Source organism: Caretta caretta, chromosome 13 (genome assembly GCF_965140235.1).
Source record: "Caretta caretta isolate rCarCar2 chromosome 13, rCarCar1.hap1, whole genome shotgun sequence".
NCBI lineage: Eukaryota > Metazoa > Chordata > Testudines > Cheloniidae > Caretta > Caretta caretta.
Genome location: NC_134218.1, coordinates 14,871,295 through 14,897,387, shown reverse-complemented (window position 1 = coordinate 14,897,387; position 26,093 = coordinate 14,871,295). Strand labels below are relative to the sequence as shown.

At 39.5% G+C, this 26,093-nt stretch overlaps 1 protein-coding gene and 1 long non-coding RNA gene across 3 annotated transcripts in view; both read left to right on the top strand.

Annotated features, from left to right (window-relative positions):
- Positions 1–25,957, top strand: part of LOC142068810 (uncharacterized) — a 47,665-nt gene extending 21,708 nt beyond the window's left edge. Inside the window, exon 2 of the long non-coding RNA XR_012664695.1 lies at positions 25,507–25,957. This is a non-coding gene — a long non-coding RNA (uncharacterized LOC142068810). The remainder of the gene's footprint in view (positions 1–25,506) is intronic.
- The window catches only part of TSHZ2 (teashirt zinc finger homeobox 2), a 270,750-nt gene that overhangs the window by 22,427 nt on the left and 222,230 nt on the right, over positions 1–26,093 (top strand). The window lies entirely within an intron of this gene.

Genomic DNA, 26,093 nt, shown 5'->3' with positions numbered 1-26,093 from the left:
CTCCTTTTCTTTTTGCGAATACAGACTAACACGGCTGTTCCTCTGAAACCTAAAAACTCAGAAACCAAAAGACAAAGAGAAAGACAAAGAAAGAACCCACATTTATTAATTTTTTAAATTGAATTATTTTTAAGATAAACTGATGATTTTGTGAGATCTCACTCATAATTTTTGAAGGCTTGAGATTGGCAAGACTGACTTGTCTTCACTAATAATAGATTTCATAGCTAAAATTCACTACCGGAAGCTATAGTGTAGATAGGACTCAGGCATTTTTTATGTGTTGTAGATTACAGCTACAACCATTGGAGCACTACCAGTGGTGAATTACAGCTTCAGAATTTGACACAACAATCACTAAATAAACAAAGTTTTATAAATCAATGTATAGCATGATTAGGCAACTGTCTACGCTAATCGGGGCAAACAGGCTAGCACCTTGCTAGCAAGAAGCCTGCTTTGCTGAAATGCATTAAACATAGTTTACCTTGGCCAATGTAAACAAGGCCTTAAGCCAATTGCAGGTAGGCCCAGACATCCCTGACTCATAATACACAAGATATCATGAATAAATACAAAACTGAGTTCCATGTTTATAGTCACGGGCAAAGCCTGTTCTTTAGATAAAGGTGAAATACACAGGACATCTTATATATCTATGTCAGGCTCACATTCTCAGAGGCAAATTTTCAAAATATTGCAAGTGAAATCCTGGCCCCGTTGACATCAATGGGAATCTTCCAGTGTGGTTTTAACCATATGACTTCTAATTTAAGGAAAATCACATTCATAACACCTTGAAAATGTGCCCATATGTCGTCTTACGCTGAAATTCTTTCTCCGCTTCTGATCTGAAGAAACATTTGCTTTATGGGAAATTGATGGGTTTTGAGTTCTATGCATTTTTCATCTTTTTGTGGTGGTTGTTGTTGCTTTGTTCAATAATTCTTAAATATGCGTGGGAGTCTCCAGAACAGAGCCATTAGGTGATTCAGTCCCATGGTAAACATGCCAAAGGATGATTATATTTCTGATGAACCCCATATTTTACCTTTATACTTCCCCTTTCATTCCTCTAAATGCTTTACAAATTGGGTACAGGCAACAACCTTAGATGCAGCCATTACTGGGGAGAAAGGTGACAGCCTAGCAAAGAATTGGCACAGTGCATACAGCTCAACATGTGTGTGTGTGTGTATTTGTGTTGGAGGGGGTCACCAAGGGAAGCTAGGGCAAACCACTGTTCATATGAAAAATCATCATGGGATCTTTAGTACTAACACAAAGCAGGCATGCGATTGAATTAAGTTGGGGGTTTCAGTGTATAAAATGTAATGGATGCAAATTTTGGAGGGTTTTTTTTTTCATCAGAACATGCAACAATTCACATGTGGTGATGTGAGACAAAAATCAAAGGTCTTTGTCATAATGCAACTTCAGATTTAGAACTTCAAAATTTTTGAAGTTATTGAAGATTTTGCTTGCATATCATTCTAAATTGGTGCATCACATCTGGGAGCTACTGCCATGAAAAAAAGCTATGGCAAAGCTATGTGCTGGTGCTTGGTGTGAAGCATGGGGTATAAGGAGAGCAGACTGTGCTTAAGATCAAATGGAAAATTATTGTTTGTGGGTGGAATGTGTAATTACCAGGTAGGTATGTGATTTTGTAAATAAATATGTAGAATAATTCAAAACTCTGTGTCTTTTGTGGAACCTTTTGGGGAACCTTTTCCGCAGTGTCAGCCACTTAAGTTCAGACTGCCTGAGCTTCACTTTGACTTTCAAGTTTTAATAAATCCTAAAATGCTAGTCCAAATTCACCTGAAATTTCCAAGTTTCACTTTGTTTTGTTGCAAAACCATAAACTGACTCTATGTTGTGTTAGAATGAAGCCCAGGTTCCTAAACCTTATAAATCTTCTGACGAATTCAGGCTGAGTTTTGAATCTCTAATGAAACCCCAAATCCAGTGAATATTTTGTGATCTTTGTTTTATAACAAAAGTTTTGCCCTGCTGTATAAGTAGGGATACAAAAGAGCATTACTCTTGGCCTTAAGGCTGATCTCATGTGAACTTGATTTAACAAATTAACTTTAAATACTTTTTTGTAGTTCTCTGAAGGCAGCTGTAACAAAGTGCCTATGGTGAGTAGAAGAGTATAAATACCTCAGGAGAGAGAGGAGAAGAGTTACATCCACAAACACCCAGGTTTTAGCTATACTTTGTGTTCTTCAAAAAGAATCTGAAATAATGAGCCCCTCCCCTTTGTGACAGGTGGGACTGTGTTTGTAAGAGGAAGCAGGGTTCTGCAGACACCGGTCCCCTCAGAGGGGAAAAGGGAGCGACATAAGCCAAATGTTTTTTGGGCTAAGATGAGGGGATGACTTGGGTCTTCTCTCCTTTTGGTGGCATGAACCAGCTTTGTTTAGCTTTTTGCTGGTTTACCCTGAAACTGTGTCCTTTGTCTGAGGCTCCAAATTCACTGTAAAGTAATTATGGTAAAACACAGCTGTGAAACATACTTGTGGTTCAACTGTGGTTTCTTCTTGCCTGTGTGGACACATTTTAGCCTCAGGGTCTGCCAAAGTTAAGTCATGGCTCTCTAACATGGGGCCTGATTACCACACTCATTATGATACCCTTGCAGGGATTCCTAAGAATTCTTCTCTTGGGACAAAAGATCTAATAACAGGGATGGAAAATCTGGTGTGAACGAGCTCTCCCCATGCATTCTGAATAAAACAATGACTGATTTATTTAAATAAAATTTGGTGAAAATAATATCGTGCATGTAGAGAGATCTTTGTTCGCTGAGTTTCCTCTCACAACCTAAGTTAGCATGGTTGAGATATGGACTTCCCAGAAAGACAAGGGAGTTTTACACTAAGAAACTGGACAAAACCCAGTGATGCCCTACTGACTGTGGCAGTATTAAGCAGCCAAGAAAAGAATATCTTGTACTTGTCATGTGGCAGGAACCATACCGCTCAATTCTGAGCTAGCGTTTTTTAAATGTTTCATGGGGCCGGGGGGGGGGGGGGGAGAGAGAGTAGATTTAATGATAAATAATAATGCACTGACTCCAACACTAAAGGACATCATTGGCTCTCTACTCCATGGTGTAAATCAATGTAATATGTGAATCCTTTAAAAGTAACATGGAATTTAAAATGGAAAATATCAGAACCTAGTAGAATTACCACTAAACTCATCAGTTTATTATCTAGGTGTGCTTAATAGCCTGCTGGCTGATGAAAAATCATTTGCTAACCCCAAGGAATAGTTCATTTTCCAACTCAATCACTCAGCCATGCATTGGCTAGTGCTTTTTAAAAATATACCATATATTACCTCTTTTGTCTTTATAGCAGCAATAACTTCCATTAACACATCTACCAAGAAGTTTAGTTAGAACAGTTAAGACTTGACATGGAACTGAGATGTTAATAATAGCAAACAAGTTAAGTGATGATGCAGACTTAATTTAATGTGGTTATTGATTGACAATGGATTCATTCATTTTCATAGTAATTAATAGACTGGTTTGTTTTTCGTGTAAAGGACAAGTCCTGTATATAGATTTATGGGCTTGATTCTCATTACACTAAGTTCCCTTTACACTGCAGCAGTGTCTTTCTATTATATTTGGTACTTCAACAGCACCTGTCTTCCTTGGATCTCAAACAAATCTGGGACCAAGTTCTCTTCTCAACTACACTGACAACGGAGTTATTTCAGACTGATGCCAGCGTAACTGATCTGTTCTAATGGAGTTGCTCCAGATTTATAATGGTGTAACCGAAAGCAATCTTTGTTGTGGCTTTTGTTGCATATAAGTCAGACACTGCGCCATAATAATTCATCATGATGTGTAACTAGATCCTCCCATCATGCTCTGAAAATGCACCCCTTAATTGTATTTTGTATCTGTATTCTGCTCTAAGTATCTTAATCCACAGGTAGTGTGAAGATGGTGACATCACAGGTCCTCTGCCAGCAAAGAAACTCCTACTTCTTACAGACTTGAGGGTTCATAGAATGGCATTTTTTTTTTAAGAACACATCTTCGTTACTAAAACGGCTGGGGGGTTTATTAGGAAACAGTCAAGCACCTTAAATTGGGTCCAAAAGATATTTGCTTCTTATCACTTTGGACAAGTTCACATGTTTTATGTCTTGAATCTAACTTAGAAGATGATCTTGGAAATCTACAGGACTTATACAGAATAGGAAACAGGAGCTTTGGGTGATGGATCTTGCCAGCCCATAGGTTTACTATGCAGTTTTGCTATGTTTAGTTGGTAAGCATTCCACATTAAACCATATGCATGCTGAGGAGTTTGGGGATCATAATTTTTCAGTTTCTTGACCATGATTACATTTTTTGTAGTTTACATTTTTAGCGACTAAAGAGTGATGCATTATAGATAGAAAATGAGATGCTTTGAGTATTCACAAGATGAGACAGTGACAAATCTTATGAACATTAATACTGAAACCCATCAGAGTTCAAGTCCCAGTTGCTGTTTTATAGTTTAGTGTGTGGGGCTTTTAGGGGAGTCTCATACTAGTCATCCAGTTGTCGTCATTCAAAGGCAATTTTTTCAGTCAATTTATAAAGAAATGTGCAATTGAATAAGCTGAATTTAGTGATTCTGAAACCTTCAGAAAATAGTATTGTGGCATCAAGAAAAACATCTCCTACTCAAGGATTGCTAATAGGCCATGGATTTACTGCTTGTCACAAACAGCCAGCGTCCTGCAGAAATTTAGCCTGGGTGCACTTTTGTGCTCTGTATAAACTTATAGCAGGTGCCTGATCAGAAAAAATTATCCTGAGCTTCCTGAGTTTGCACCGCTAGTGTTAAGTGTCTGTCAGTGTTTCCATTGTGATCTCCCTATCATAATCTATCACCCAAAGGTATGCTAGATGCTTCACAGAAGGCCAAGAAAGACAGGATCCCTGACCCTAAGTGCTTACAATCTATAGCCTGAGTCCTGAAAAAATCCCTGCCCTGCCCTGATGGATCTTTTTGTCCTTGGTGTGTGTGTGCGTGTGTGTGTAGGGTTGGGGCGGGGGGGCAGTTGGTCTTGTTAACATCATTGGGACTGCACCAGGGTACATGCCCTTGGAGGATTGTGGCCTTCAGGTGATACATAATGTGCGGGGGTGGGTGGGTTGGGGATGGTGGTGGTACATTATTGTTTGCTTTCCCCAGTGCGCGATCAGCTGGGAATGCTCTTTGTTCATACAACGGACCAGCTCCTTCTAAGCCATTGTAGATGATCCTGTCAGTAGTCCATGGATGGAAGCACTCTCAATATGGGCTGACAATCTAGACCATAAGGACTTTGCAGGAACCCTTCATTTACAGTCTATCATCTCAATATTCAGTGGGCTAAGGGTCCCTTGTAATACACATGGACACATCAGAGACCATATTGTGCTGTCCAGTCAATCATACATAAATTATAAGAGAGCTACATGCATGATTGCATGTTCTTGCTTTTGAGGGTTTATTATGTAAGGCTCTTAACATTATTTTACCCTAGTCTTTCTATGTAAAAAGTTAAGTGTCTCTGTGTTGTCATCCAACAGTACAGTGTGAAATAATATGCAAGGTAGCATGGTGTTTGTGGAGTCTTCAGATTTCCTATTGTGGGTATCCTGCCTGAATACATATAACATTAGTTTAGGAAATATCTCTGTGTATTTGGTACCAAACATGTTGATCTTTTCTTTTGAAAATTAATACAGATTTTTTTTTTAAAAAGCAATTACAGAAAACAATGAGGTATGCTACAATTGCACACTGTATTTGTTGAAAAAACCTCTGGATATTTGTGTATTGCAGTTATTTTGGTATTAATTACAATCTCTAGATAAAGAACGTAGTTGTGTATCAACTTTGTTAAAGCTGGTATTTCTCGCAATCAGCATTGGTACCCATTGTCTATTGTAATCTATCAAGATTGTGTTTCAGACTACAAAATCTTCTAAAAGGAAACAAAGCAGATAGCATGCTTTAGCAGGCTGAAGTCCAACAAATGTCAAATTCTGAACAACATTACTTTGTGTCTCTATTTAACATTAAAGCTGATGGCTTTTTGACAGGTTTATAGCTGACAACTTCCATAGCCAGTCATGCAGCACAATTATGTTTGAGCTAATTTGATGAATCAACTTGATGTTCTATAGTCCCAGTTGGCTTCAATAGCGTATGTGCTCAATTTTCTGCTGGAGGTCAAAAATAAGCTTTGAAATTTGGCTAATCCCATCACATCCGCAGAACGTGTCTGGTGGAATAATCTTTGGACATGCAGTATTGACTTATGCTAGAAATAGAAAGGAAAACTTGGTAATTTCATTAGGTCTATCAGTCATGAACGGAGTAAGCACTGCAATCAGGGGTGTCGTGTCCAGCAATTTACTTGTAAGCACTCAAATGCTTTAGTGGTTATGGAAGGAGGGGACACATTCCTCAAGTGTGGTTCTTGTTCTATAGGAAATGGGTTTGGTAAGAGCATTAAAAGACTCAGGGAGGGAAATGTTAAGCTTTTCTAAATGGTTCTTTTCCAACATCCTCAAGAAATTATGATATCTGACTGCAGTCATATCATTAGCACAGGTGTTGTATGCCTGGAAAGTCACAGGCTGTGTTGTATATGTAATTGCCATGTTTGAAATAAAAATTCTACACTAATTGAAGCCTTTCAAATGGTAACAAAGCCATATTAAATACATATGAGCAGCTAGCACAAGCTTTAACAGATTTCTCCAACCAAATTTATTCAGTGTAATGCATCTTTTATTGGGTTTTAAGGACAGGAATTTCAGTTATACTTGACGCTTGCACCCATGGGCATTAACGGTTTACAGAAGAGGAAATTGAAAGCTTTAGCATTAGGTATGGCCTGACATGGAACAAACCACACAGGGATAGGTACTGCTATGTTCTGACACCCTTCATTGAAGTACAGTCATGGGCACTGAAGGGCCCAATATTACAGCCCTTGATTGGGCAAAAACTTCATGGAGACCAATGGGCATTTTGTCTCATTCCAAGCTCCAGTATCAGGCTGTAAATCTATTGCTTCCCCTGGAGATAAAGTATTTGGTCCTGCAGGCAAATTATTCCTTTGCAGAAGCTTGGGCACATTTAGGTGACTGTAACTACATCTCTTGTTGGCAGCAGCAATCTCAGTGTTCCACAGCATTTTCTGATGTGATGGCATTCCATTTTGGAAGATCAAAAGACTGTAATGAGCTAACTAGTGCATTTGACTGCTACTGCCCTCCATTGTATGTGGTCTGAACAACACAGCAGTGTACTGTCACATCCATCTGCTAGCAACTGAATAAGAGATTTGCTTTTAGCTCCAGCTACACGGTTCTAGTGCTTTGGAGCTGGAGGATCTCAGAGCTATCCCTATTGCCACTGTGAAGTTTAAAGAACCATGGTGTGTAACATAATGACAATGATGAAACCTTGGGTCGTAATGGAATTGTTACGATGCCCAAGCAGGTCCCCGCAAACAGCCTCTGATTCAGAGGCACCTGCACCTTTGCATTATTCGTTTTGCTCCCATCTAGCTTGTATTTGTAGTATCGTGAAGAGCTAGAATTCAGGCTTCCACTTCTGTTCCCACACCCAGTATAGTCTAGCTTTGTGATATTGCTGCCCTTGAGAGTGTCTGTGGTATAGTGAAAGGGATTAGCTAGCTTTCTGGGTCAGGAAATATTTACGTTGTAAATTACATGTGTCTTCTGGGGGCCTTGGGATGGGGATTATTTTATGCTTTGGACGCTGATGTAAAATAAAGCAGTGTTCCAAGATGAAACACACAAGTTTCCTGTTTCCCACATGGGGAGAGTGTCATTCACTTTGGGACTTGAATGCTTTGGCATTTTTCCCATTGCCTCGACTGTTTCCTATAAGAAATGCAGAGCTTAAGGAGTTCCACTAAAACCAAGTGATTTAGGGACTGATGCTGTGAGCAGCTGAAACCTTTTAATTCCCAAAGGGCTAAATTCTACTCTAAAACACCCATGCAAATGATTTTCATCCCAAGCTCCAGTATCAGGCTATAAATGCATTGCCCTCCCTTGGAGATAAAATATTTGCTTCTGCAGGCAAATTATTCCTTTGCAGGACCAAACTGAAAATACCTCTGTTGGTATCTGTAGAATGACTCTGGATTTACACTTGCAGGATCATCCTTAATGGTTCAGGGACACATTTTGAAAGACATAAGTTTGCGCGCACTCCCAATTTGCATGCACACAACTCAGGATGCTCACACTTAATTCAGGTTAGGCCCAATCCCTTGATTTGTGCAGGTGCACTGGGGAAGCATGGGAAGGGGGCTGTGCACACAAACACCAGGCAAGTGTAGAGTTGTACCTTCAAAATTTAACCCGGAGTGATAATCACCCTATTACACCTCCAGGAAAGGTGTCTTGCCTAAAGGGTTAACTAAAGGCGACTTCATGGACAGCTTGTCAGAAGAAGCATTGGGCAAAAAAATGAGTAAGATCTGGACTAGAAAGAAAGCCTTGCTCGGGATCTGAATACTCTTCTTCTCTGGCAATACATTCACACTCAGTCCACATCACTGTTCACATAGCTAGAGAGAGAGACTATATTCATGTCATTTCTCCACCTTCCTCTTCCCTCCTCCACCCAGCCCTTGTAACAGACACAAGATACAGCTGAGACAAGTCAAGATCATGGATCTGTGTGTTTATAAGCAGCATGCATTGAAATGCTTGACTGGATAAAAAACAGAAATTCTAGCTTGCTTCACTTATACGTTCATTCCACTGACAACATTCGTATTTTTTACTGCACACCAAATAGGGCACCAAATAGGTCTATATGTCTGGTTTTTGTTTGTTATGTGTAATAATTTAGAATACATCAAAGGACAGGACAGGATTACAGAGAAATGTTTTAAGCCTTCCATTCGTAACTTGAATTTGTAACAATTAAAATGATTTACAGGGGAAAGGCTCGTATCTGATAAAAAATTATGCTTGCTCGGAACATTTATATGAACAAGGATAGAGTTTCTAATGAAGATTGCAGATGTTTTTTTCTCCTTAAAAATACAGAACAGTTAAAGCCTTTTTAATTGTCTTCCAGCTTGGTGTGTCTAAATATATAATACAAGTCTAGGCTCACCTTTGTCTCTTAGTAACAGATTATTCTCTACGTGTTCCTTCACTGATATATTTGTGGTCAGTATGTTTTTCTAAGCTTTGCCACTGGGCGATTTTATCTGTGCTTTTTTGATTTGGGTGTTTAATTTGATGAAGTAGCTGAAATAATCTGGACTGCTTTCCACTGAAGTAGCACTATCATATTTTGGCTGATTGCAAAGTTGGGTATGGATTGCATCAGCACATCTTCAAGGAACCAACTCAGCATCATTTACTTGCCTCTTGAATTTGACAATCTGCTAACTGGAATGAAGCCAATTGTTAGTAAATTGGGCCCATAGTTCCTGTTGTTCCTAGTGAAACAACAGCTGTTTCCATTATCTTTTAGGCAACGTCATCCTGTATTGTTGCCAAACCCCTAACCGTCACAATTACAAGCACAAAATCTTACAGAATTGGAAAAGGTTGGCTTCATTGACCAGTAGATCTGTTCCTGCATGCACTAAGCATTGTGATCACCATTGGTTTAACACCCTATTTATAACTAAAGAAGGAAATGACATCATGCACAAAAATCCCTTGAATCCTAATCATACTACTCTCAAGATGCTTTTGAATTGTCTCTATTCTAGTTCTAGTGGGGTTTTTTTGCCTATTCATTAGTTCATAAGAAGTTTGAAACCTGTTTTCCAAGTAATCTGATCAAAGTTATGACTCACCCTAAATGAAGACAGAGGAGCTTTGCTTTTTAATTAATTAGAATCATTTGTGAATGAATAAAGAAAGTTTGATTCCAGTATAAGGCTGCTTATTGCATAATGCATAGCATAAAGACCTGCATGTATGTACATATATGCAATACTTCATCTTTCCTAGCCATTGGAACATAAACATTATAAATAAATCACAGATTTGCTAACCCCACATTTTCAGAAAACATTAGTCAGGCCCCGCAAAATCATGAGTGGCTTGAAAATCATACGATTTAAAAAATAATACATTTTGAGTTCTTTTTATTTGCCTGCTGGGTTTTAAGCCTTTAGATTCTTGTTTTCAGGTTTTTCTCCATGATCATGAGGGCTAGACACTTCCTTTAAAAAAAAAAATGAAAGTTGAGATTCTCACATAATCACAGGACTTCAGGAAATGAGCTTTAAGAAAAACACCAAATTCTCAAGACTAGCTATAAAATCAAGAGAGCTGGCAAGACTGAATAGGGTCATGTTTTCAAACATCATTTATACCCAGTTCCATGTTTAATTTCTGTGCAAAGTTATCACAGTTGTTCTGTGATAGGAAGCTGCTTATACAAATAGCTAATTAGGTGTGTTTGTGTGAACAGTTATCCATCTTTCACATGCAGAGTACCAGCATGTGCATTTTGCACATGCAATTGCACACTCAACTTGTTTGAAAATTTGTCCTGTAATATATTTGGAGAAATATTTTTTTTCAGCTATTGCTTTTGCTGTGTTATCTTCATTTTTACTTTGACTTGTTTGTTTTGGTTTTATACGGTCATTAGTTCAAGGGAAGTATAGTGCTTTTTGGGAATCATGGCCAAGAATTTAAAAAATGATTGGGTTCTGAGTGCATTAATATTTGGGTGCCCATCTGGAGATACTTTAAAAAGAGGCCTGATTTGCAGGGAGTAGGTGCCCGGACAATTCTGAAAAGCAGGACCCTTTAAGCCATCTAGTAAAGACCCACCAAATCGACTGCAGATCGCTCTCCAGTCAACACCTGTACTCTACCCCTGACGAGAAGAGTAAGTTAAGTCGATGGGAGATTTTCTCCTGTTGACTCCCCATGGTGTAGACCTCGTGGTAACTTAACCTAAGGTACATCAACTCCAGCTATGTTATTCACAGAGCTGGAGTTGCGTAGCGTAGGTTGACTTACCGCGGTAGTGTAGACATAGCCCTAAGGTTAAGTAGCCAAAAATGGAGGAACTGAGAATCACTAGTCACTTTCGAAAAGCATCGCCATAGTGGTTCTCAAACTTAGGTGTGTTCACTGTGTATACAAAAGATCCAGTTCTGCCCAGAATATAACCAAGATAATTTCCTTCTGCCCTAGGTTTTTCCTGCCCCAATAACACAACGTAAAGTCTCTTGTATAATCACTATACTGTACAATCTCTATGCTGTAATATATATCAAATGCTATTTATTTGAAAAGTACTAGGCCTTGTCTTTGTCACCTTAAGTCTATGTTTGTGTTATTTAAACAAAGAAAATTGTACAGAACAATGGTCTAACCCTATCGTCAGATATGGGAGCTCCCTGAAAATCAAGGAGTGCTGCCTGCATATATCTCAGGGCAGAGTTTGGACTTAATCATTCAAAACCCGTATGGTAATTCTTAAGTTTCCTTTTTGCATATGCAACTAGCAGATGCATCAATGTCTTCAGATTCTTTCCATACCTTCCAAAATATGCACAGTATATGCATCCATTATAGGTCTGGAGATTATATCTGTCAAGACTGGCTGCACGTGGGAGAAACATGATGCTGAAATATGTGGCAAGCATGGGAACTGCATGAACAAGAAGCCCTGTACTTGAACTCATCAAATGATTCTGACACTGGCCAACTGTAAAGTTGATACATCCAGGAAATGCTGTCCCTTGCCCCCAAGAAAATCAGATGACACTGGTATTTCATCTGCAGTTGAGTATCTTGCCACTTTTTATCTAAACTACTTTTTATTTGTGGTTTATCAACTCAAAGTATCTCGGATAGCTACAGAGATAATAAAATAGCTTTGAGGCCACAGAACAGGTCAATTTCTCCTTGACATGTCTTGTAGTTATGTGTATTTCAGTACGATGATATTGACATCTTTCAGAGACAAAATATTCACAGATAATAAAATTACACATCTTATACTTTGTTTAAAACGGTGCTGTTGAGGGAAGGTTCTGCCCAGGAACAACTAGTTTCAAGGTCTGAAGTTTTTTCTAAATCCCAGATGACCACACAATATCCCATGAATGATATAATGGTTAAGACTTTGTCCTGTGAATCACAATCTATTTCTGATCACATAACAACCCTGCAGAAACTCTAGTGATTTTTTACATGGCAAACTAATGTTGGGAGCATTTAATGTCTTTATAACAGTCTTCACTGCCTTGGGGATTTTGGCTTTTTGGTAAAAGAGTTACTCACTCCCATCTTCTTTTGTTTCTTCATTGGATAGCCCCTTCACTTCTGCAATGTTTCTCTCTATTGGCAATCAATAAAGTAAGCACCATGGACTTTGGGTTGAGAGCCACTGACCTAGTTCACGCTGGGCATGTTTGGAGGCTTAACACATGAAAAAACCTAGTCATTCCCATTCTAGAATTACAAAATTTTATTAGTATACGCACTGCCAGGCTAGTAGCATTAGACTGTTTTTCCTCTTTCCACAGTCAAATGGAAAGAAATTGCTGTTTATATATAACCTCCCATCTAACTAAGCTTACTTTCCAATTCCAAATCTACCTATGGATTCAAACTTTTTGACAACTTTCTTGGATGTGGACTTTCTGTGGTTCCATCTATCTTAGATACTTACATGGTTCCCACTACCATAGTATCTGAGCCCCTCACAATCTTTAACAACCCCACAACACCCCTGTGAGCTAGGGTAGTGCTATTATCCTGATTTTGCAGATGGGGACCTGCATCACAGGTAGACTAAGGGCCAGATTTTTAAAGATATCTAGGCACCTAACATCCTGTAACTAAAGGTGACTAAATACCTTTGAAATCTGTGCCTAAGTGATTTGCCCTAGGCCACACAGGAGATCTGTGGCAGAGCAGGGACTTGGAATCAGATTTCCCAGGTACCAGGCTAGTACTCTAAGTACTGGTCCTCCTTCATCCTTGGTTCCCCTGCAGAGTATGACTTACATACTGGCTAAGATCAGGCACTAGGTAAGATTCCATTTTATTGCATCTGTGCACAGCTATAATCAGGTAATGCAGATCCAGATTTCTCAAGACAAAATTAAACAAGATTTTCTGAGTCAGACAAACCTGTTCGTTTCATAGTTACTGTATCTGCTCCTTTGCTGACATGAAAGGTGTTCAGTATTCCTGTGGATGTGTGATGTCTCTCTTGGTGCTCCAGAGTGCACTATATAGATAACATTTTATGGTATATTAGCAGAGCTGTATAGGAAAGCTTAGACGGTGCTCACCCATGCTATGCCTGACTTTAGTCAGTCCACTTCTGTTAGCACTAAATTGGCCCACACAAATTTTGTTTAATGTACTGGTGGCCACATTGTATTTTTTTGGTTTCCTTGAGGAAGTCCTCCAAGATCCCTGAGATCTTTTTCTTTCCTTCTCAGCCACATTTTTCTTGGTTTTCGTTTTTTCCACAGATACACAGACACACTTGCCCCTGAATCCAAAAAAACATAGCTAATATTCTCTTGGCCAAAGAGTACATCAGTTCTACTCATCTGTCAATCAAAGGGCATTCCTGGCCAGGGCTGCAGCATGTTATCTTCATATAATTCCTAACCTCTTGCCAGAACAAGAAGGAAGAAACTAAAACCCTAAAATTGTCTTCCACAAAACAATACAGAGCACATATTGTTAGGCCATTGGTCTGGCTGATCTATCAGGGCAAAATATGAGTGGATAATGTTGTGTTTTTGCTGTAAAAGCATATGTGGAACTCATTTGCATGTTTATATGAAATGTGTTGCAAAAGTGTTTCAGGTTTTGCAGCTTCATCTTCCATGTGATGTTGTGTCTATTCCCAATAGGCACCAAGAGAACACTTCAAGTTGGCTGCTTCTGCATGCAAATATTTGCCTGAAATATATTTGTAAGGTCACTCACAACCGAAGCCTTGAAAATCACAAAAAAAAAAAACCCCAGTACATTTTCACAATTGAAATTAAGTAGGTCAAGATTCCATCTAGCCTGTCTGGTAATGTGTTCTACAAGCTAATGAGTTTGTGAGAGAAAAACCACATGTATGAGGTTGCCAAGGTGAGCATACAACCTCATTACAAACCCATGAACAGCAGATATAATCTCTTATTTTTGTTTTATCTTTACCAAATAATATACTCTTAAAATACCTTACTATACACAAACTTTGGGGGATATTGCCGCAGCTAAAAGTTATTCTAGTAATATAATTAGTTGCTATGCTGATTACTGAATGTATCCCTTCATCTTAATGCAGGAACACCTGGAAGATATGCCTTATTTACCTACATAGCATTTGTTTCTTAAAATAAGATAAGAGGGATAGATAAAAGAGACCCGTGGCGTCACAGTGTGACTGACCCCTTTAAGAGGGAGCAGAGCCAGTGCACCTGTGATTGGTCAGCTGATCCCAGTGGTTTGGGGGGGGGGCAATCTGGGCCTAGAGGAGAGAGACCTGGTGAGTCAGAGCCGGGGAATCGCAAGAAGCAGGAAGTTCTGTGGGAGAGGAGGCAGTGGGAACCTGTTTGGGGGGGAAAAGAGCCTTCAGGGAGAAAGCCTAGGTGGTAATGCTTAGTGAACAGAGCTTGGAAGAGTCCTGCAGGAAGCCCTGCAGCAGGAAGGACTAAGAGGTAAAAGGTTAAATCCCCTGATGCTGAAGCCCAAGTTTTGTTCATTTTCCCTACATTGGGAAAATGAAGCTGCCTGAAAAGAGTGTGGCAGTGGATCCTTTGTGAGCAGGGGAGCAGGCCAGCTTATTACAAACAGTATATAGGATATGATGTTTATACTGTAGGTGTGTTAAGACCTCATTAAGACTTTGGTGTCTATTCTACTGGTGACTTGTATCTTGGCTATAAATCATTTCCCATGATATACTTTTGGCTGGAAGATGGATAGCCAGATTTAAACAACTGGCTGGTGTTTTCTGTGTGCATAATTTCCAGACAAATGTAGATGCAGTAAATTCTAGATGCAACTTAGGCCATCTTAGGTATCTTATATACCTGATTTCAGGGCACAATCAGGCACTTAGATAGCTGTGTGGCTTAAAGAGTACCCTCAGTTTCAGGTACAGAACTGAGTCTACAAAACTGCAAGAGCTAGTGAAGCTCAGCTAAGGGCCAAGATAGTCCAGAATAAAAGCATTCTTGTTGCAAATTGAAAAACACAGTAAACACAGTAAATTTAGCCAGCATATTGCTCACTCACTACTGAGTTTTCTGCTTTGCTAAATTTAACATATTTTGACTAGTGTTGAAGGTTCAATACCAGTTGGGGACCATACAGGTTTATGTAATTAAAAATTAAACTCCTTAACAGAGTTAACAGTTAAATGTGACAAAAAATAAGACTCTCACTGAACAATATGTTTATTACGGTTGATGTATTTTACGGATATCTAAAGAAACAGACAAATGCAAAGTTCCCTGGTTATCAGGGAGACTGCAGAGAACAAGCTGAAGACTGGGGATGTCTGGACACACACAGTTTGCATGTTTGCAACCAAGGCATGGGAAAGTCACATGCCATGTCAACGCTTGAATTCATTCGACACATTCTTCTGACCCCAGAGCAGAAAAAAGTGAGTGCTTTCTTGCGCATCTTATTAGAAATATTACATATTGCAGTGAAAAGAACACAGAGCATTGGTCAATATTTTTCTTGAATTTAATCCTAGTGGTAGAAACTCTGCCCAGAAAATTCGAGTTATGTTCTGAGTTCTGCGCTAAATCATTGTGCTCCTTGGTAAAGTAAATTAATTCCTGAAATAACAGACAATTTTGTGCCTTGAAGCATAGAGTGCTACCAAAGCTGTCAGAGGCCCATTTGAGCGTAATTCAAGCCCTTCATGAATAGCCAAAATTTGTGGGGTTTAGGCCCTGAATCCAGTTCTCAAGGTGATGCCCCATCTCATTGCTTCAGGGCATCAGAAACAATCCAGCCTCCTATAGGGAATACTCTGTATGCTCTTAGTTTCTTGTATTTCAAGGAACTACTTGGGTGGATATTTTGTGGCTGACCACTAGAGGTGGGCAAGTCAATATGAGTGGAGCCAGACTCTTGCAGAATTCCTGACTCTGACTTGGCTGGATGTCTATGAATGAGGTGAGCCAATGAAAATATTCTGGCATTTATTCCTGGTGGTCTAGTGACACTATGTATATCATTTCATTAAACATCTTTGTCATATGTGTATATCCAGCTTCTATCAGTTGGTTTTGACTTGCAGAGCACTGCCAGACCATTGGTTCAATTTAGACTTTAAGCTTTCAAAGTTCTGGCTCCCCTTATGTTCTAACAAAAACATTTTCTGTTGACTTTTTAAAAGCTACACACATTTCACATAAGGTTTTCGTGGTGCTCTAAAAAATAGTTACCTATTTATGCATGGCGGGGTCCTATTCATTTACTTGGAAATGATGTTAGGAAACTGGAATATTTAAATAGCGAGCATTGGCCAGAAAGGTCAGTTTCCCCCAACCTGAATATACTCAGGGCTAAATTGCAGTTCTGACTTTGAATGCCTGTTTCCTTTGCGTGTGCACCTATAGATGTGCAAGTTCTTCTGTCATGTACACGTGGAAACATTCTTAATTACCACTGAGGGCAATTATCAATTGCATCCAAGACATAGACATGTAAAAGGGAAAGCTGGTTGAAAATTTGGCCCTCTGAACTTGTTACCATATTTTTAAAGTATTTTCTCACCACTGATCATCACTGATCCTTAGCAAACTCTTTTACTGACTAACCAGGATATGAAATTTAGGGCATGAAAAAGTAATTTCTTTTAATGATCATTTAGTGTATATTTTCAAGAGAGAATGGTATAGACATATTTTCCTACCAGGAGAGCTGGTGTATTCTTGAATTGCCGAGTCAGGTGAAGTGAGGCTACTAGTAAAACAAATGCTTTAAAACCTACGTTTAGCTCCATACAACAGAACAGCGTGGGGTTCAGATCATTAGCGTTTGAGCAAATTTGTTATACTTTTAAGGGCTGTTTTTGGATTGGCCTAAACAGACTAATGCAGTGAATTCCACATCCTAATGGCACCATTAATCAAGAGTGCACTTTTTAACATAATGCATAAACCTTTCTCACATGGTAGTTTTACTGTGCATTTAATTCTATTGCAGTTTGGTGCTTGAGGCGGAGGAAATGAAGAACCTTCTAGGAAGAGGCTCTTAGATTAATCGATACACCAACAAATAAGGGGGGGCGGGTGAGAAGGGGGTTCAGAACATAGCTACTGAAGGCATTCAGTCTGTGTGGCTCCTGGAGATGAAGTGCTTGTTTCTACCAAATTTGGTTTTTATACTAAAAGTAAAATACAAAATATTGTTTTGGAGTGAACTAGTTTGAGGGATGTAGAATTAAATTATCTATCTTTGTATTTTATGATCCTTCTTACCCTAAGAGCTGAGCATCTTGTACCCTACCACTTTTTAAAAAATGACATAGGATCTTATTTTCCCTGCAGGGAGGTTACTTAGATGGTAAGCTCTTTGGGCAGAGATCATCCTTTTATTTTGTGTTGGTATAGCACCTAGCCTAATGGGGTTCTGGTCCATGACTATGGCTCCTAATGTCCACAATAACACAAATAATAAATAACATAATGTATCTTATTTTATATCTACTTTGTGCAATTATACTACACCTATCACCATGGTACCCGAGACTTTTTCTCTTCTAAGGATAGGAATCAACTAACTACCGCAGGGGTCCTCAAAAAGCTAAGTTGCTCAGGCTTTGGCTTCAGCCCAAGGTGGCGGAGATGGGAGCCCTGGGCTTCAGCCCCACACAGCGGGGCTTCAGCTTTCTGGCCTGGGCCCCAGCAAGTCTAACACTGTCTCTGCTTGGAGGTCCCCCTGAAAGCTGCTCGCGGCCCCCCAAGGGACCCCAGGTCCTTGGTTGAGAACCGATGATCTATTCTATGCCGACGCAGGAATAAATGTGTCTAGACCATCCCTGAATGACAACTGTCCAGCCTGGTTCTTAAAACCAAACCTGTGCAGGATTGGGTCATAATAATGTTTCTCCTCCTCTGGTATTCATTTTATCCCCAAGCCTGTTCATTGTCCAAAGTTATATCTTTGAAGTAATCAGTACTCACAATTCCCCCTGCACCCCTTCCTGGAACTTATTATATATACTGTACTTTGGCAAGGCCTATGGACAGCAGCGAGACTGTTGTAAATCAAATAATCTTTAGAATCTGACATGAATTGACATGAGCCAAGTATTGCAGAGATAAAGCTTAAACCAGAGCTGAAGTAAACTATTCTCCCTGCTGGAGAGCTCAGATTTACAAGAGTCCCTTGCAATCACCTTTTTTACCTCATGTGGTGTAGGGCTTTCTTTCTTTCTTACAAAGAAGAGACAAGAGAGCTATTAAAATGTACATGGAGAATCCATATTAGCAACAATGCATAAGGGTGCACTAAAGAGAGGTGGCTGAAAGTTCCAAAGTTTAGAAATGGAATTGTGACATTTACAAATGATGAAACAAGTTGAAATTTGGTTTTCTTGCATTTTTAAGTGAACTGGAAAATGGCTCCATTTCCCCTCCCCCCCCAGCTCCTGCACAAAGATAATTGCGTTTTGCAGAAATGTCTCAAATAGGTAAGGTGGCATTGTCTCTCTGTGGCCCAGATAATTCAGAGTGAGAGAGAGCATAAGCATGCTCTATATCAGGGGTATCCAAACTTTTTGAATTGCGCACTCCCAGGGCCAGCTCTGGGGAAGCAAAACAAAGAAAAAAGAGCTGCCGCCGGCCTGCCGCCGAAGACGGAGCGGGGAGAGCTCCTCCGGCCGTGCACCCCCATGCATGGTCTTGCGCACCCCACTTTGGAGACCACTGCTCTATATCATAGCTGTGAGAGCACTCAGTCAGTATGTGGGAGACCCAGGATCTAATACCCTGCCCCCCGAAGCAGAGGGGTGACTTGAATCAGGAGTCTTCCACATTCCAGGGGAGTGCCCTAACCACTGGGCTAAAAGTTACAAGGGAAGTAGTTTCCCTTCCTCTTGGCCTCTCAGGGTATGTCTATGCAGCAATTAAACACCCACAGCTGGCCTGAGTCAACTGACTCTGGCTCCGAGGGTCTGGGCTAAGGGGTTGTTTGATTGTGTTGTAGATGTTCGGGCTTGGGCTGCAGCCCAGGCTTGAAGACCCTGTGAGGTGGGGGGGGGGGGTTCCAGCGAGCCCAAATGTCTACAGTGCAATTAAACAACCCCAGGGGCCAGCTACGGGTTTTTAATTGCAGTGTAGACATACCCTCACTAACAGTCTAGGAGCTTACTATCAAGAGAGGGTTTATAGCTGAGAATCCCATCCAGAGATAGGCGCCACCCTGCAGTCTGGATTTAGGCGCCTGTCTCGGAGACAAGGGCAGAGCTTAACTCACACCCCTTAGCTTGGCATTGGCTCATTTAGGCAGCTCCCTGCCTAGCGGGTTGGCATTTGTGAATCTCAGTCTAAGGCCACGTTTACAGAATGGGCGCTGCAACACAGTAGTGTGCACACTTCCTACATCAACAGAAGGTGTTTTTTCCCATCAATGTAAGTAATCCACCTCCTCTAGTAACGGTAGCTAGGTAGACAGAAGAATTTTTCCTTCAACCTAGTCGCGTTTACACCAGGGATCAGGTTGTCTTAACTACGGGCATTCCCACTCTTAACGAAGTAGCTCAGTCAATCTAAATTTTAAGCGTAGACCAGGCCTAAGGTGCCTATCTCGCCCCATTTATTGTATAGAAGCTATGCCTAACTGTGCCTAATTCCAAATTTGTGAATCATAGTGATTTTCAGGTGCCTAAAAGTTAGGCATTGTGTTGCTCAGTGTCACAATGCCTAACTCCTTTTGTGCATTCAGGCCTTAACCTCTCCACTCTCCTCTGTAATGTGGAATAATATATATAAATAAAGCTAATTGATCAGTTGCCAGAAAATGTTGATGAATAATTGTGCACTGCTTTGAAAAAATAAAGATCTATAAGTGCTGAGTATTATTAGTTTACTGTATACATACAAAGGAAATGGCAAAATAAAGAGCTAGAAAGGAATGGTAGCTTCTAACATACAATGGGCCTGGCTTTTAAACAGGTTAGGTGCACAGAATTTCTGTGCACAATTATTATGACTGCAGGTGCAAATGAAATTATTTGACTAAATAAAGTAATTGAATGAATTAAATAAATAATTTTCATGAGAAAATAACATAAAAGAAGCATCATTAATTATCAGTACACAGAGCTGCCCAATCCGCATGTAGAATTGTGATGACGGTGCATTCAATGGCATGCCTAACTGGTTTAAAAATCAGACTCAAACAATCTCATAACCCTATAATCCCCAAATATAAGCAACTGACATGCATTTTATGTTCCAGTGTATTAGAAGTGGGAAGCATTAGTTGTTTTCAAATGGAAATACAGCAAATTACTGTATCTGAATCTCAGTCACTTAGCTCCAAACCGAGCTCAGACAAATTATGGCTTATCTGAGTGTCTTCAGATAAAATTTTGGAGAGGATTAACTGTGATATTCTTTGTTCTCTATACTTTAGAGCACTTATGCCGAAGAGGGGGATGGAGGCTGACAACATGGACAGGGTTTCATGATAAAAAATGTAGCAACAGCTTTAGAGGAGAAAAAACAGCTGCCCATAAGCAAAGTTAGAGTAAGACTTGGAGATTCTTAACTTATTGGTGGGTGTGGTTTCTTCATCTCTGCACGCGTGTTGTAGGAAGGGAGAGGCAGCAAGACCGAGGGAATGCTAGTGCTGTAGTGCATGGTGAATAAGAATGACCCCAAACTTTTTAACTTCGCTTGAGCATAGCATTAAAAAACATAACTTCCAAAATTTCATTGATTTTCTAATCTGTGAAACTGTGATTACCCACTTCCCTCCAAAAATGTATTAGAAAAGGCATGTTTTGGAAATTATGTATTTGGATTTGTTCAGGGTTTTGTAACATTCAAGGCTAATACACTGGCTTTGGATAGCATTAATGTCTGGAACCTTCATAAAAGGGGGGAACTTAGTTTGCCAAGTTTTGGATGCCTTAAAATAAAAATCAAAAGTGAAATAATTGATTACCCACATACAGGGCCAAGTTTTTTGCTGGTGTAAATTGGTGAGCTGTACCCATTTACACCAGCAGAGACTATAAAGTGTGGTTTCTTCTGGTTTTTTTTTAAATAATTTTTCAAATGCTATTTTTAACAAATTCCAGGCATAACCCCCCCCCCCCCGCAACCCAAACCCAAACAGCAATTTTATCACATTTTACTCCTAACAATGCAATGCAAATGAAAAGAAGTCATAATACTCTGTAGAATAATACATTAATCATCATCAGTCGTCATTCAGTGCACTACGTTCTTTCCATGCCATGCAAACTATGAACAGATATCCTCATGAGAAGGATAAATATCTTATCTCATAGTTCACCCAGCTTGGAATACGTAATGGGTTGCACTGTGGTTATGTGTTATTTATCATCTTGTGCATGGGACAAGAGGCATGTGATGGATGTTTTTTAAACCATGAGAGAGTTATGGAAATGTTTGCCCCTGAAGTGTTGTGGAATAAGGATGTTAGAAGTCCATATGACCAGAAGATTTTCACTGCAGTTAATGAGTTACTTTATTATTTTTCCTTAAGGATAATGAAATTGGAAACCACACAGTATGCTATAACTTATTTCATATAGCTCAAATTTGATTGGTAGATTACAAAATATTTTTAAAAATAAGTCTGATAAATATTAATCAAAAATAGATTGCACATATATTTAATTACATACCCTGTCATCACCTCCTCAGCAAAAGCCTGATCCTGTGAGGTGCTGGTGTCTCTTGCAAGATGCTTAGCATCCTCCTCTACTAATGGGTAGTACACCTCACTGGATCAACCCCTGTGTGAATGGATGGGATCTGCAGCAATTTTTATTTGGAAATACTTCTGTGGTATCCCATGCGAGTAGTAGTTTAGATGTTTCATGTCCCCATTCTCTTCGTGGGCCAGGCTCTCTAAGGGACCACATCTCCCATGATGTACTGTGACCATGTGACTCCCATCATGCACTGTGGCATATCATGGTGCATAGTGGGTGATGTAGTTAGAGCCCAATCAAAAGAAGAGAATGGGGACACAAGGCACTCAAACTATAAACTCCATGAAGCACCAACAGCATTGTTTCTGAATAGAAATTTTTTGGTTTTCAGCTAAAAGTTTTTGGGTTACAGCCAGACATTTTTTTTTTCAATTTTTTCACCAAAAAGTTGGAATTTTCCATGCATTATTTTCATTTTTGGTGAAATTTTCCCTGTGGTGGTGGTGAGGGGAAATTATGACCAGATCTAATTCTAACTGTGCCCAGACTGTCACCATGCAGCTCAATACCCATGCCATAGCTCTCTCACCACTAGTCGAGTGACTTTCTAACCTTTCCTCCTTCTAAATTGGAAACTCTAATGGGGACCAGAATGTCCAATGGACCAGGACAGTAAAATAGCCCTGAACAATCCTTAACCTCACTGGCCTAATCAAGCTATCAACTACAGACAGATCCCCTTCCTACCACACAATTCCCAGCTCCTCCCATGGAGTGAGTTGAGGGTAGGAAGTTACTGTAACTCACCTCCCCACCCCTGGCGATATGCCATTGAGGACAGGGTGGTAGAATAGAGCCTTCAAAGGGGGAAATCAAGGAGAAGATGCCCATGGTCATGCCTTCGCCACTTCACAATAATGTAGCACACACAAAAAAAGGGGTGGGGGTGAGCCAATGGGACATATGCTCCTAAATCATTCAGGCACTTTTGAAAATCCCATCCCTAGAGGAAACCTTCCCCCCAATATTCTAATAGCATAATTTAAATTTGAATCATTCTATCTATCTCATAAATATCTCATACATGTGTGCATGTTTGTGTATGCGGACATACAAAATAGACTTTATCCTGCATTATAATTTCTATACCATATCCAATTTTCTATACATCTCTCTCTGCAACAATATGTGCTGTACTTATGTCATTTATTGCCATTTGTTTCTGTATGTGGGTTCCTCTCAAAGTGCTGTTCTTATAGTGTAGCTCCAGGGCATCCTTGCATACAGTTATGATGCATAAAAGAACTGAAAAACACCACTTAAACTGCAGCACCTCATGTGCTCCCACTGTTTGTTTGTATTTTTCCTTCTGTTGAACTTCATATTCCTTTCATTTGGCAACATAACATGATCTTACCATAAAGAAATCTAGCACAATTGAGAGTGAGTCATTCTAGATAGGGCCGGATCCCACGTTCTTTATTCCAGTAAAATTCTCATGGGATTAAATGGGAACACTTCCTAGCTGAGAACCATAGGACTCGATCCAAAGCCATTTGTGCAATCACAGGTTAGCTTTATTAGGTAGATTTTATCAGGGTTTAGAAAGGCCTGGCCATTTAGCCTGATGTTGGGCCAAATCTTAAAAGTCCTTATTTCTTATTCACTGAGGATCAGATTGTGATACCCTCTTATGCACACTGAGTAGCACCTGGCTCTGTAAGGGTACGTCCACACTGCAAAAGGAAGACGTGCAATAGTCCGTCTCAGAGCCTGGGTCAGTTGACTTGGGCTCATGTTACAGGGCTAAAAATAGCAGTGTAGATGTTTGGGCTTGGGCTAGAAACCCCTCTCACCAGGGTTCAGAGCCCAAGCTCCAGCATGAGCCCAAATGTCTTCACTGCTACTCTGAGCCCTGAGTTATTTGACCGGGGATCTGACACTCACTGTCATGGGTCTCTCTCTTTTTTTTTTCCCCCAGTGTATACATACCTTAAGTAATGCCTTTGGGCCTCAGTTGGTATAAATGGGTGTAGTTACATTGGTGAAACTACACCTATTTACGCCAGCTGGAGATCTGACCCACTGAGTTTGATAGAATAACCTGTATTGTAAACATGAGTAAGGACACCACAACTATCTGTGATTACTCAGGGAAAAACTCTCCTTGACTTCAGGATTTCACCTTTGTATATATATATATTTTTAAACTCTCCTTGTAGCTCATTTCCAGTGATTTTTTTTCTGTTCTTTATGCTGCAGCAGTCAGCCATCGGGTTGTGGTTACTCCCTGGTGGCTCGCAGAGAACAATAACAAGGTGAAAAAATGTCCAGTCATATATTTCAGTCATTTGACTTACTCGCCCATCTCTCTGGCATATACCTTTACCTGCTTGTTTATTTACATGTTAATGTGTAATTATTTCTGGATCTACATGTTTAGCAGGACATGGAAATGAGAGAATAATCTGTGGATGTTGGAAGTATATCATTTTGATTTACAGTCTAACATTTAAATTTTTGAGGTCAGACCTCTGAGAAAATAATTCACAACTGGATATATAGCTTCTACATACTGTACATTTATTGCCAACAAGTACAACACAGATTGTTTTTTATGCACCTGTTTTTATTGCTTATGTTAGATGCTGTTGCAGGATAGTTCACATAAACATTTATATAGGTTTTAGAAAACAGTTGTTACTGAGGAAGAAGCTTTTTCTGTTTACACAAATTCAGAACAAAGACACGGTGCCGGAGCTTCCTGTAATTGACATGTGGGCGTGTTTTTTTTTTTCAAGTCACTGACTGGAAGAAGTGAGTGTCTGAGATTTATTCCTGACAGGACTTAAATTACTGGTAGCCTGACACATTTGTGAACAATTACTAGACACTGAGGTGTTTAAAGTAATGGGTACTGTTTGCTCAAGGGATGGGGAAGTTTCAAAACCATTAAAACAAAACAATTTTCCATTTGATTAGTAAGAAGCAAATGCATACATTTATTTTACTAAAAGGCACATGCATATTTGACTCCTTTAAATAGTTTTTTCCCCCTCCACATTCATGTGCTTAAAAATTCCCTTGTTTGCATTAAGCTTCAATAAATGAGGTATAACCAAAAAGTCATCTGAGCTTGCAGTCAGTTATTAAAATGTGCCTTTTCTGAGCTGGTAGTGTCCCAAAAGGTGAATCCACTAGAGATTTCTTAATTAGAAAAGGGTCTTATTTTTAAGCTGCCCCCAAAAAATTTCAAAGCAGCAATTTTCATCTCCCCGTTTCATTTTCAGTTTGGAATTATGTATGTAAAGTGATCTAAAGATTATCAACCCATTTGTTTCGATTTAACATGCAGAAAATATTTAAGGAAAATACACTGTTTAGCCTCATTAAACACCATTATTTATTTATTTGTTTATTTATGTATTTATTTATAATAATGTGGTTTATTCGTTAATAATGTGGACTCTTCAGGGTAAATGTTACATTTATTTGCTGCATTTACATTCATTATTGATACACACTGACTCATTCCAATCCCTCTTTTTAGGAGCTGGTTCTAGGAAGTGTACACCCTACCACACTCTTTTTGGCTGACCTATGAGGGACAAAAACTTGTTAATCATCACCTGAGTGATTCCTACCATGATAAGAAAATGTATTATTGCCCTTGATTGCAAGAGATTTTTAGGAAGCATCCTGAAAATACAATGAACTAAGGCTACGTGCTTTCATCTGTTTTCCTTCATTGATCAGGATCTGTTACTGCTCAGCTACTGTTTCTGCAATTCATATTTTTTCTGCTGTTCTGTTATGAAAGTGAATAAACATATTAGAACTACACACATCTACTAAGAGTCAAAAATAAAGGCTTGAGATGACTAATATAAATCACTGTTTAAGGGAGGGCTAGTAAGTCAGCTACATTCCTATCCTAATGGCTAGAAGCTAAATGGTTGCTCCCTGCTGAGTCAATAAAAATGTTTCAACTTGTTTTTTAATGCTGCATGGAGGCTGTGTAGAGATCTGTACGAAATGTATTTATTAGTAATAGCTTAGGGTCCAAACTTGTGAGACCTCCCTCCCAATATTGCCAATCCCACAAAAATCATGAGCCAAGCCCCACAAAATCATGAG